This window comes from Hemitrygon akajei, chromosome 18, assembly GCF_048418815.1.
Source record: "Hemitrygon akajei chromosome 18, sHemAka1.3, whole genome shotgun sequence".
In the NCBI taxonomy this organism is placed as follows: domain Eukaryota; kingdom Metazoa; phylum Chordata; class Chondrichthyes; order Myliobatiformes; family Dasyatidae; genus Hemitrygon; species Hemitrygon akajei.
In genome coordinates this window covers 51,056,204-51,068,282 of record NC_133141.1, presented here as the reverse complement: position 1 = coordinate 51,068,282, position 12,079 = coordinate 51,056,204, and the positions used below count along the sequence as shown (strand labels likewise).

At 41.7% G+C, this 12,079-nt stretch overlaps 1 long non-coding RNA gene across 1 annotated transcript in view; it reads right to left on the bottom strand.

Annotated features, from left to right (window-relative positions):
- LOC140741602 (uncharacterized) overlaps positions 1–12,079 on the bottom strand; it is a 55,242-nt gene that overhangs the window by 24,786 nt on the left and 18,377 nt on the right. Inside the window, exon 3 of the long non-coding RNA XR_012102091.1 lies at positions 9,836–10,144. This is a non-coding gene — a long non-coding RNA (uncharacterized lncRNA). The remainder of the gene's footprint in view (positions 1–9,835; positions 10,145–12,079) is intronic.

Here is a 12,079-nt window from a genome sequence, read left to right as displayed (position 1 = left end):
CATTTGTCACACTAAAGCTAACTTAAATCTTTCTCATCCCAAAATTTAATACAATACAATGCAGCGAACCCTTTACCTTGTTCTCACTCAAAAAGCTGAGCCCCAGTTTAAAACAACTACTAAAAGTTGAGCAATGGCAAATGCCCATTCCTTTCATAATCAGAATCAGGTTTATTATAACCTCTTACAGTATAGGTCATGAAATTTGCTGTTTTGCAAATTCACTATTTGAGAAGGTCTCATTTAGAGAAAGTCTCATTTCCAGTTGCACTCTGAATAACTGCCTTATTATTATTTTTTAATGATGTTTACCCTTTAAAGATACAGCACAGTAACAGGTTCTTCTGGCCCAACAACTCTACGCCGCCCAATCACACACCCATGTGACCAATTAATCGACTAACCCGCATGTCTTTTGAACTGTGGCACCTGGAGGAAACCTATGCGATTACAGGTAGGATGTATAATGGTGGGTATCTGACACAATACAGCTACATTTCCCCGGTCACTTGCTTCAATCCTAGCAAAAGAAAAATATAGATTGATTGTATCTGATGCTGATTTCCAGAACTAGAAACAAGACGAAAACCATTCCGGTGCTCCATGGCTTTTTTGTGAGAGGGACAGACTTCTCAGAGCCACATATGTGAAACAATCTTTATTTTAATTATACATTAATTATACATTAGGGATTTTTAAGAGTCTCTTGGACAGGTACATGGAGCTCAGAAAAATAGAGGGCTATAGGTAACCCTAGGTAATTTCTAAGGTAGGGACATGTTCAGCACAGCTTTGTGGGCCAAGGTGCCTATATTGTGCTCTAGGTTTTCTATGTTTCTATATTTCTATTAATCACCAGACAACTAATCTTGAATTAAAGCAGAATCAATTCATGAAAACCTGCCTTGATTGCCAAGACAGTGAAGTGAGCACAGATACCGAAAATGGAAAGTTTGCAGCTAACCTGTAGTTGACAAAAAACATGAGATTAAAGCATGTAGCCATTTCAAAAGAATACTGTAATCTTGCACAGTTCACAATACTACAACTCAGTTATATGGAAAACCAATTTCCAAGAATAAAATTTACAATGTTATTTGAGATTGTTGAACTTATATTTAATTTTCCTCTTCATCCCCATTAATCTAATCAGTTAGATCAAATACTTTCCTATTTGAACCAATGTTTTCATTTTTGCCATAGTTTTGCATATATATTTAATTTGGTGTGTATTAGTATACCCACTACAAGGATTTAGTAGCACACAGAAAAGTTTCTTGTATTACTTTACAATAGCCAGTACAATTGCAAATTTTATCTGGTGGATATAAGGGCCCAGGAAAACATTTGACTTTGAGAGAGTTTAATTCCTTACTTTGCAGTGTTAGATTACATGATTTGTGCCATGATGGTTCTCCTGAGGTCAGTGACAGTTTAGAAAGCTCAGTTCCATTCATATCATGTAAACACAGTTCATTAAGTGGGTTGCTCTGTTCTGGGAATGCAGACAAAACAGTCCCTTGGCTATATAAAGCAAAATACTCAGAAAACAGCACCGTGGAAATGCAGCGTGCAGGTAACTTGTAAAGTCAGTCTGTGTCCATTGATTAAATGTTCAGGTCACTCTTTGGTCTTGTACAGAACTTCCAAGGATGGATGTTTCCTCTTATCTCTATTGCTAATAAATTAAATTATTTCTTCCTTCTGAAATTAATTCATCCTTTGCACTCAGTGAATATAAGCAACAAACAAAACACTCTCTACCATTAATTGAATATATTTTAATCTCCAGCCCTGCTGAAGGGTTTCGGTCCCAAACGTCAACCATGCTTTTTTCCCCATAGAAGCTGCCTGACCTGCTGAGTTGCTTCAGCATTTTGTGTGCGTTGCTCAGATTTCCAGCATCTGCAGATTTTCTCTTGTTTTAAACTTCAGTAACATTTTCATTAGAAATATAATTGTGCAAACACCTATGCCCTTTCGATTGAGCTTTTCTTCCTGAATGTCTTGATGATCAAACTATGCTAATCGAGTTGATTTCATGAGTGTGGGGGTGGGGGGAAATATTAAAAATCAGATCTACAGCATTTTGGAAGGAACTCAAAGAAGATCATCTGAAAGCAAAAACTGGCTTATAAATTACGATGTAAACAATTCAAATTATGCTTCACTTGACAAGTGGTAGATGTATTAGTGTACAATGGAGTGAACTTGTGCAGTTTATAAAATATTATCTTGCATATTTTTGTTTCATTTATATTGAATATCCGTTGTCTCAGTTATCTTAAATGATATTGTTGGATCAAAATTAGGAGTTGATCTATAAGCCTAGAAGATCATAAGACACAGGAGCAGAATTAGGCCATTCGGCCCATTGAGTCTTCTTCACCATCCGATCATGGTTGACTTATTTTCCCCCTCAACCTTATTCTCCTGCTTCCTCCCCATAACTTTGGACACCATTACTAATTGGTAACCTATCAACCTTTGGTTTAGATATGTCCAATGACTTGGCCTCTAAAGCCGTCTGTTGAAATGAATTCCATAGATTCACCACCCTCTAACTAAAGAAATTTTTCCTCATCACTGCTCTAAAGGGACACCCTTCTATTCTGAGGCTGTGGACTCTGGTCCTAGACTCTCCCACTATTGGATACATCCTCTCTACATCCACTCTATCTACCGGAGGTCTTCCAATTTCTTTCAATATCTAGATCTGTCCATTTTCAACAACCAGTGAATGCCTCAATTGGTATCATTATGTAGTTGATTCTTATCCTAATATGCAAAACAGAAACAAAGAACAGAAAGGATCTCAACAGGAAATGGTTCCTCAACCATAAATACAAGAGATTTTGTAGCTGCTGGAAACCTAGAGCAAAACACACAAAATGCTGGAGGAAATCAGAGGATCAGGCAGCACCTATGGAAATGAATAAACAGTAGATGTTTCAGGCTGAGACCCTTCATCAGGATCAGAAAGGAAAAGGGAAGAAGCCAAAATAAGTAAGTGGGTGGAGGGGAAGGAGTACATGCCGGAAGATGATAGATAAAACCAGGTTGGTGGGAAGGTGGGATGAAGTAAGAAGCCAGGAGGAGATAGGGAAGGAAAGAAAAGGCTGGAGAAGACAGAATCTGATAGGAGAGTGGACCATGGATGAAAGGGAAGGAGGAGGAGCACTAGGGCGGGGCACCAAAGAGAGGGGATAAGGGGGGGGGGCTAGAGTAGTGAATTGAAGAGGGAAGGGGAACAACAAAAAATTACTGGGAGAAACTGATGTTCATGCCATTAGGTTGCCATCAAACAGAACACGAAGTGTTGCTCCTCCAAACTGAGAGTGGCCTCATTGTGGCAGTAGAGGAGGCTATGGATTGATATGTCAGAATGGGAATAGGGATGGGAATTAAAATGATTAGCTACTGGAAAATACTATTTTCGGTGGATGGAGTTAAAGTGCTCAACAAACCAGTCCCCCATTCTATGTTGGGTCTCACCAATGTAGAGGAAGCCATATTGGGAGCACCAGATACAGTACACAACCCCAACAGGTTCACAGGTGAAGTGCTGCCTCACCTGGAAGGACTGTTTGTGGCCCTGAATGGAGGTGAGGGAGGAGGTGAATGGGCAAGTGTAGCACTTCTTCTGCTTGGAGGGATAAATGCCAAGAGAAAGATTAGTGGGGAGAGATGAATGGACAAGGAACTCATGGAATGAGCAATCACTGCAGAAAGCAGAGAGCTTGGGGGGGGGGGGGCAGGGGGAGTTAAAGTTGTGTTTGGTGGTAGTATCCTGGTGAAGATGTTAGAAGTTGCAGAGAATGCTGTGTTAGATTTGCAGGCTCATGGGGTGATAGGAGAGGACAAGAGGAACTCTATCCCTGTTAAGGCAGTGGGAAGGGTGACGATGGATGTCTAATGTGAAGGGGGTTTCTTCTTTTTCTTTGTTACTGTGTATGTTAATCAAAATGGCTTCTTTGTTTTGTTAAAAGTAGGAATGCTTCTTTGTTGCGAGAGAGTGCTGGAAGCTTGTTTGGGTTAAAATTTACTGATAACGAGAATTGTATTCCTTTGTAAACCAATTGGGATTAATGTTGTTCTTTCTTCTGAGTCTGTAAACTATTGTTGGCGGGCTTTTGGGGAGATCGGCGCAAGGGGGTGAGAGAGAGAGGACGCAATGCTGTAAACTGGGTGAGGAACGGACCCCAAGCAGGGGGTCTGAGGCCAGGAGGTACCCTGAGGAGAGGAGACGAAGATAGATGTGCTTGGTTGACCACTTCGGGTGGTCCTGAGCTGCGAGTCGAGGAGTTCGGAGGGGATCAAATGGTGGCCGGAAGACTTCAGTAATTGACCTCCAACGGTTGTGCACGAAGTGGTTTGGACTTTGATAAGTTTGGCGCCTTTTCTTTATTTTCTTTTCCTTCATATATACTGTATCGTTATTAATCATTTAGTTATAGTAATCTTTATAAATTGTACTCATTTAATCGCATATGGGGTACTGTCTGTTTTTGGGCGAGGCGGGGACATCACACAGCATCCACACCAGCTGATTACCCAGTTTGGCGGGGCCGAAGGCTGCTCCCCCTAGACGAGAACGAGCTGAGCGAGCCTGAGGCGACCCAGGGGGTTACACAAAGAAATGGAGAAGATGTGGGTGGGGGCAGCATCAACAGTGGCTAAAAGGTGAGAAAAGGTATAGTCCAGATAACCGCAAGAATCGGTAGGTTTATAAAAGATGACGGTAGACAGTTTATCTCCAGAGACGGAGACAGAGAGATCAAGAAAGGGAGAGAGAGGTGTCAGAAATGGACCAGGTGAATTTAAAGGCAGGGTGGAAGATGGAATCAAAGTTGATGAAACTGACAAACTCAGCATAGGTGCAAGAAGCAGAACCAATGCAGTCATCAAAATAGTGCAGAAAGAGTTTGGAAGCATTACTAGGGCAAGCTTGGAACATGGACTGTTCCACATAGCTAACGAAAAGGCAGGAATAGCTGGGGCTCACGCAGGTGTCCGTGGCTACACTTTGATTTTGGAAAAAGTGAGAGGGGCCAAAAGAGAAATTGCTGAGTGTGAGGACCAGTTCTACCAGACAGAGGAGGGCAAATGGTCAGGTCTGCTGTCAAGAGAGAAACAGAGAGCTTTAGGGCCTTCTTGATGGGGATAGAAGTGTATAGGGACCAGACATCCATGGTGAAAATGAGGCAATCAGGGCCAGGGAATTGAAAGTTATTGAGGAGATCGAGGGCATGAGGAGTGTTGCAGATGTAGGTGGGAAGGGACTGAACGAAGGGGGATAGAATGGAATTGAGGTATGCAGACACAAGTTCGGGTTTGGAGGGATATGGCCCAGGTGCAGGTCAGTGGGACTAGGCAGAAAAATGGTTCGGCACAGCCAAGAACAAGTACTTTGGATCTGTCTTCACTAGGGAAGACACAAACAATCTCCCAGATGTAATAGTGGTCAAAGGAACTAGGGTAAAGGATGAACTGAAGGAAATTTATATTAGGCAAGAAACGGTGTTGGATAGACTGTTGAGTCTGAAGGCGGATAAGTCCCCGGGACCTGATGGTCTGCATCCCAAGTTACTTAAAGAGGTGGCTCTGGAAATCGTGGACACATTGGTAATCATTTTCCAATGTTCTATAGATTCAGGAACAGTTCCTGCTGACTGGAGGGTGGCTAATGTTGTCCCGCTTTTCAAGAAAGGAGGGAGAGAGAAAACAGGGAATTATAGACCGGTTAGCCTGACGTCAGTGGTGGGAAAGATGCTGGAGTCAATTATAAAAGAGGAAATTACGACACATTTGGATAGCAGTAGAAGGATCAGTCCAAGTCAGCATGGATTTATGAAGGGAAGATCATGCTTGACTAATCTTCTGGAGATTTTTGAGGATGTAACTATGAAAATGGACAAGGGAGAGCCAGTGGATGTAGTGTACCTGGACTTCCAGAAAGCTTTTGATAAAGTCCCACATAGGAGAATAGTGGGCAAAATTAGGGCACATGGTATTGGGGGCAGAGTACTGACATGGATTGAAAATTGGCTGGCTGACAGGAAACAAAGAGTAGCAATTAACGGGTCCCTTTCGGAATGGCAGGCTGTGACCAGTGGGGTACCGCAAGGTTCGGTGCTGGGCCCGCAGCTGTTTACAATATACATTAATGATTTAGATGAAGGGATTAAAAGTAACATTAGCAAATTTGCTGATGACACAAAGCTGGGTGGCAGTGTGAAATGTCAGGAGGATGTTATGAGAATGCAGGGTGACTTGGACAGGTTGGGTGAGTGGGCAAATGTATGGCAGATGCAGTTTAATGTGGGTAAATGTGAGGTTATCCACTTTGGTGGTAAGAACAGGAAGGCAGATTACTATCTAAATGGAGTCAAGTTAGGACAAGGGGAAGTACAAAGAGATCTAGGTGTTCTTGTACATCAGTCAATGAAAGCAAGCATGCAGGTACAGCAGGCAGTGAAGAAAGCTAATGGCATGCTGGCCTTTATTACAAGAGGAATTGAGTATAGGAGTAAAGAGGTCCTTCTGTAGCTGTACAGGGCCCTGGTGAGACCCCACCTGGAGTATTGTGTGCAGTTTTGGTCTCCAAATTTGAGGAAGGACATTCTTGCTATTGAGGGAGAGCAGCGTAGGTTCACAAGGTTAATTACCGGAATGGCGGGACTGTCATATGCTGAAAGATTGGAGCAACTGGGCTTGTATACACTGGAATTTAGAAGGATGAGAGGGGATCTGATTGAAACATATAAGATTATTAAGACATTGGACACGCTGGAGGCAGGAAGCATGTTCCTGCTGATGGGTGAGTCCAGAACTAGAGGCCACAGTTTAAGAATAAGGGGTAGACCATTTAGAACTGAGATGCGGAAAAACTTTTTTACCCAGAGAGTGGTGGATATGTGGAATGCTCTGCCCCAGAAGGCAGTGGAGGCCAAGTCTCTGGATGCATTCAAGAGAGAGTTAGATAGAGCTCTTATAGATAGCGGGGTCAAGGGATATGGGGAGAGGGCAGGAACGGGGTACTGATTGTGTATGATCAGCCATGATCACAGTGAATTGCGGTGCTGGCTAGAAGGGCCGAATGGCCTACTCCTGCTCCTATTGTCTAAAAAGGGCCAAAAGGCCTGTTTCTGTGCTGTGATTTTCTATGGTTCTAAATTCAGTGGGGCAGGAGCAGGCAGTGACAATAGGCCTACCCGGACAGTCAGGTTTGTGAATCCTGGGTCGGAGGTAAAAATAAGCAGTGAGGGGCAAAGGAACTATGAGGATAGTGGCAGTGGATGGGAGATCTCCAGAGTTGATGAGGTTGTTGATGGTGTCAGAGACAATGTCCTGAGATCCTGAGTGGGGTCCTTTTTTGAGAGGTAAGTAAGAGGAAGTGTCTGAGAATTGCCACCTGGTCTCAGCTAGGTAGAAGTTGGTCCACCAAAGTACAACAGCATCCCCTTTGTTTGCGGGTTTGATGGTGAGATTGGGATTGGTGTGGGGAGAGAGGGAAGAAGTGTTTTCAGAGGGGATAAATTTCGAGGAGGAGAGAGAAGTGCTGAAATTCCAACGGTTGATGTCCCATCAGCAATTAGAGATGAAAAGATCGAGAGCAGACAAAAAACTAGGGTGGACTGTCTAAGAAGAGGAGGAGGTCTGGATATGGGAGAAAGGGTTATTGATGCATGGTGGAAAATCCTTGCCAAAAAAGTGGGCTCAGAGAAGGTGGCAACAGAAAAACAGCTCAGCATCATGGCAGGCATGAAAGTCACTGAGGTTCAGGAGAAGGGGGACCTTGCTGAGGACAGAACATTCTGGAGGGAATGGTGAAGACAGCAGGGATTAAGATTTGGGATTGGGGGAAGAGAGTTGGTAGTGTCAGACGAGAAGTGCAGGTAGGATGGGAGGAATATGGAGGCTCCCAGGACCCAAGACATGACAGAGGACACTGGGAGACCTGGGGTTGAGGAGTAGAGGTGAAGGAAGGGGAGGTCAGATGCCCAATGACGGTGAGAATGGTCTCGGCCTGGAGGTGGAAGCAGCCAAGATCGGGGCTGGAGCTGTAGTTGGAGGCCATGTAATTCGCGGTCTGAAGGCATCCAGGGTCATTGGAAGCAGCACGTACAAACAAGCTGGAAGAACTCAGCAGGTTGGGCAGCATCCGTTGACTGCTCATTTCAATGGATGCTGCCTGACCTGCTGAGTTCCTCCAGCTTGTTTGTACGTGTTGATTTGACCACAGCATCTGCAGTGTACTTTGTGTTGTTATTGGAAGCAGAGTGGGCGATGGTGAGATCTGCAGTCTGGAGCTGTCCGGGATCAATGGAACTATTTGGAACCACAAAAACAATTATAGGAGATATATTTGCTCTCTGTACTACTGGCCATTATTAGAATTGACATTTTTCAAAAATATGCTAATATTACTGCTCATTTGTCTTTATATTCATTCTTAACTTAAAATTCCAAGGTCTGTTTTCTGATCAGAAACAGATCGTATAATTTTTCATTCATTTGATATCGGCTCAGTTGTATAAGATGTGCAAACATATTACACCATAAATGGGAGAGAATTCTTTACATGAGTGTTAAATTACCAAAATTATTGTAATTCTATTTGAAGATTATCAATCACAATTGAGATCATAATGAATCTATCAAAACTGCTTTATCCATGACCTACACACCTTTTGCCAGATCCTCAACTCAGCTTAAAAACCATGTTTAATCAATGCTGAACTCTGAAATGGACGGTCCCAAGCCTGTCTGCAAAAGATGGAGAGTTGGGCATGAGGCTAACAACCTCATCCCATAAAAACCCAGAGCTACAGGAATGACAACAGAAGGTTCAAAGACCTTATATCTCAGAGAGAAAGGATCTTTGCCTCGAAGACACCAGAAGACAACTTAAGAGACTGGCCTGGGATAGAGGACTTTGGCAAGCTGTTGTCAGTGGTCTATGTCTCAGTAGGGATGGTGGGCTTAAGTATGTAATGAAGTATCTCTGTGGCTGGCATCATTTGAGTTCAAATTCCCTGTTACCAAAACTGTTTAAAACAAACTCTGACGTAAGATATTTTACTTCTCAATTCTTTTTGAAATGGTATGTGTAATAGTGGAGGAATCAACTGCAGAAAAGACGATGGAATTACATTCATGCAGCATTTCAGTTGAAGTACTGATGAGGACATTCAAAAACTCCTGATTGTTTGAAATCCGATTTGACATTGCACTGGATGACTCCAGCTCATGTATTGTGTCTGAATTCAAAGTAAATTTATTATCTAAGTACAAATATGTCACCATATACAACCATGAGATTTAATTTCTTGCAGGCATTCACAGTAGACCTCCAAGAGGACAACAACCTTATTGTGGTTTGGAGGCTTGCGTGCCTCAATGATCCAGAGAGCTATGATCGCTGGAGTCAGTGCTTCATACGTTGGCTCTTGATAGGGCCACCCATGCCAAATAGGTCAAAGCATATCAGCCAGGCTTAGATCCACCAGACCTCCAGGTTCAGGCGTTCAGCTCAAGGCTAGCAACCGTGACAGATCAAACAAAACTGTTACAGAAACAACAATATCAGATCCATCTACATTTGTGTGCAATGGTCAAGGGCAGACAGAAAAAGAGGACCTTTGTTGCTTCTCTAAATACCAGCAGGTATAACAGGCAGTAAGTAAGTATTCACAGTAGAACAAGTAAATAAATAATACTGAAGAGTCCTTGAAAGTGAAGTCTATAGATTATGGAATCTGTTCAGACTTGAGTTGAGTGAAGTTATCTGCGCTGGTTCAGGAGGCTGATGTTTAAAGAGTAATAACTGTACCTGAACCTGGTGGTATGCAATGTAAGGCTCCTGATCCTCCTTCCTGATGGCAGCAGTGAGAAGAGAGCATAGCCTGGATGGTGGAGGTCCTTGATGATGGATGCTGCTTTCTTGTGGCAGTGCTCCTGGTAGTTGTGTTGAATGGTGGTAGTGAGGGCTGTCTCTGTGATAAACTGGGCTATGTAACAGTTTTTGTTCACTTTTTCCATTCATGGGCATTGATGTTTCCATACTGGGCCATGGGGCAACCAGTCAGGATTGATCCCAGTTCAGTAGTTTCAAATTATTATATTTCAATCAGAACATAACCTGACAGAAAAAAAGTGCACAAATATAATTATATAACAAGAGTCTAAATGTCATTGAGTCAACTGATGATACCAAATTTTTTGATTTTCATTCATAACATCTCATTTTTTAAATAAAGACTAGTATGAATTCAAATATGCATCAGCTTATGCTGCCCATTTTCCTAGTTATTAAATGCAAATTCCACAATAGGTTTGTAATTATGTCATTGTCAATACAAATCTGATCACAAAGCCACTTGAAGCAAACAGGACATAATTCTACACAAAATCCCTTACAAATTGTCTAATATTTTAGCAGAATAATGAAATTGTCTTAAGTGACCTTAAGGCTAGTCTGAGGGGTTTGAGTGATGACGTTCTTAAGTTTCAGATTTCTGCTTTTGTCATCTGATTGCTAAATCACTTTTCTCTCTTGTAACACAATATGTATGTCATTCTCCATGTAGCAAATTATGTATTATCTCAGTTATGTTATGTACATTTTTATCCAATTATTACAATCCCATCTGACTGGGAATCCCCATAAATTGGTTTAAATACAATCTAAAATGTAGCCATTTCTATATGAATACTGAATCAATTTTAAATGTGTGTGCATTTAACGAACAAGCATCTTCAACAATATCATTACTGTTAACACTCTTGGATCTGAGCTATGTTTGCTGCTAATTGTGTTCAACATAGAAAATGGAACATAAAAGTGAACTTCTAACAGTAGTTGATAACTTATCAATCATATGCAAGGTATCGTTAAATCTTCTGTGTGAACATCTTCTTGGAAACTCTTTCATTATAACAATTAATTAAGGAAATGGTTAATTATCTCCAAAAACTGCTTGCACTGATATGAGAAGAAAGCATTTCTAGATTTAAATAATAACTATGTTTAGTTTAGTTAACATTCAGTAATTAAAATGTATTATATTGAACAGCTCAGAATCAAGACTAAAGTGTGGTTTTAGCTCATAGGCAAAGTTAGTTGTAAATGATTGTCTGAGAGAGAGGGTGAGGGTGGGGGGAGAGAGAAGGTGATGGGGATGAGAGAGGGTGATGGGGGAAGAGAGAGGGTGATGGGAAGAGAGAGGGAGAGGGGACAGAGGGAAGGGGTGAGGGAGAGAGAGAGGGTGGGGAGAGAGAGGGTGAGGAGAGTGAAAGGAAGAAGAGGAAGAGAGGTCTATTGATTATCAGCATATTCTAAATAAATGATTACCCAGATAGGCAAGCTAACTTATTAATTTCTACTCAAAATTGAAATAAGCCAAATTAATGGCATAGTGTATGATGGGTTAGTCAGCAAACCAATATTGGGTATTTTCTTGAGAGGAATCGTTTGTTTTGTTTCTCAATGTGCTCTTCATTATAGTGATCTTGAAACATTTGTTCTTTACTATTTCTTTCTAAAACTGCCTACAATGTCATCAAAAAATTACCATTGATTGTCACCTTCTAATTAGTCCATTTCTATTTGCAATACTCTATATCGAATAGTTTGTGAATTGTAGAAGTCCACATAATTCCAAGGCGAAATAGGATCGTTCAATATCCAAAACTGAATGTGCAAATTAAGGTACAAATTCCAGTTGCTATTTTTTGTTAACTGCTGACTCCAGATCGGTACCTTACTTCTCTGGCTAAAATAGAACAAAGAATTGATGTGCGGGAGACCGGCAGTGTTGAAAAACAAGGCGGCCACAAACAAGAATGCTGAGCAGGTGGACTAAAATCACGAGGAAATTATCTGCATGGTTCTGTGGTGAGAAGCAAAGGTTGACTGTTTACATATATTATTTTCAGAAACATTACATTGAAATAGACCGACATGCCATCGACAATTAATAGAGGTCCAAACGTTATACTACACAAATTAGAACGCCTGCGGTGCAGTTTGGCTCATCAATCTTCCCACATTTCACACAGTAACTTTTAGTTTCGT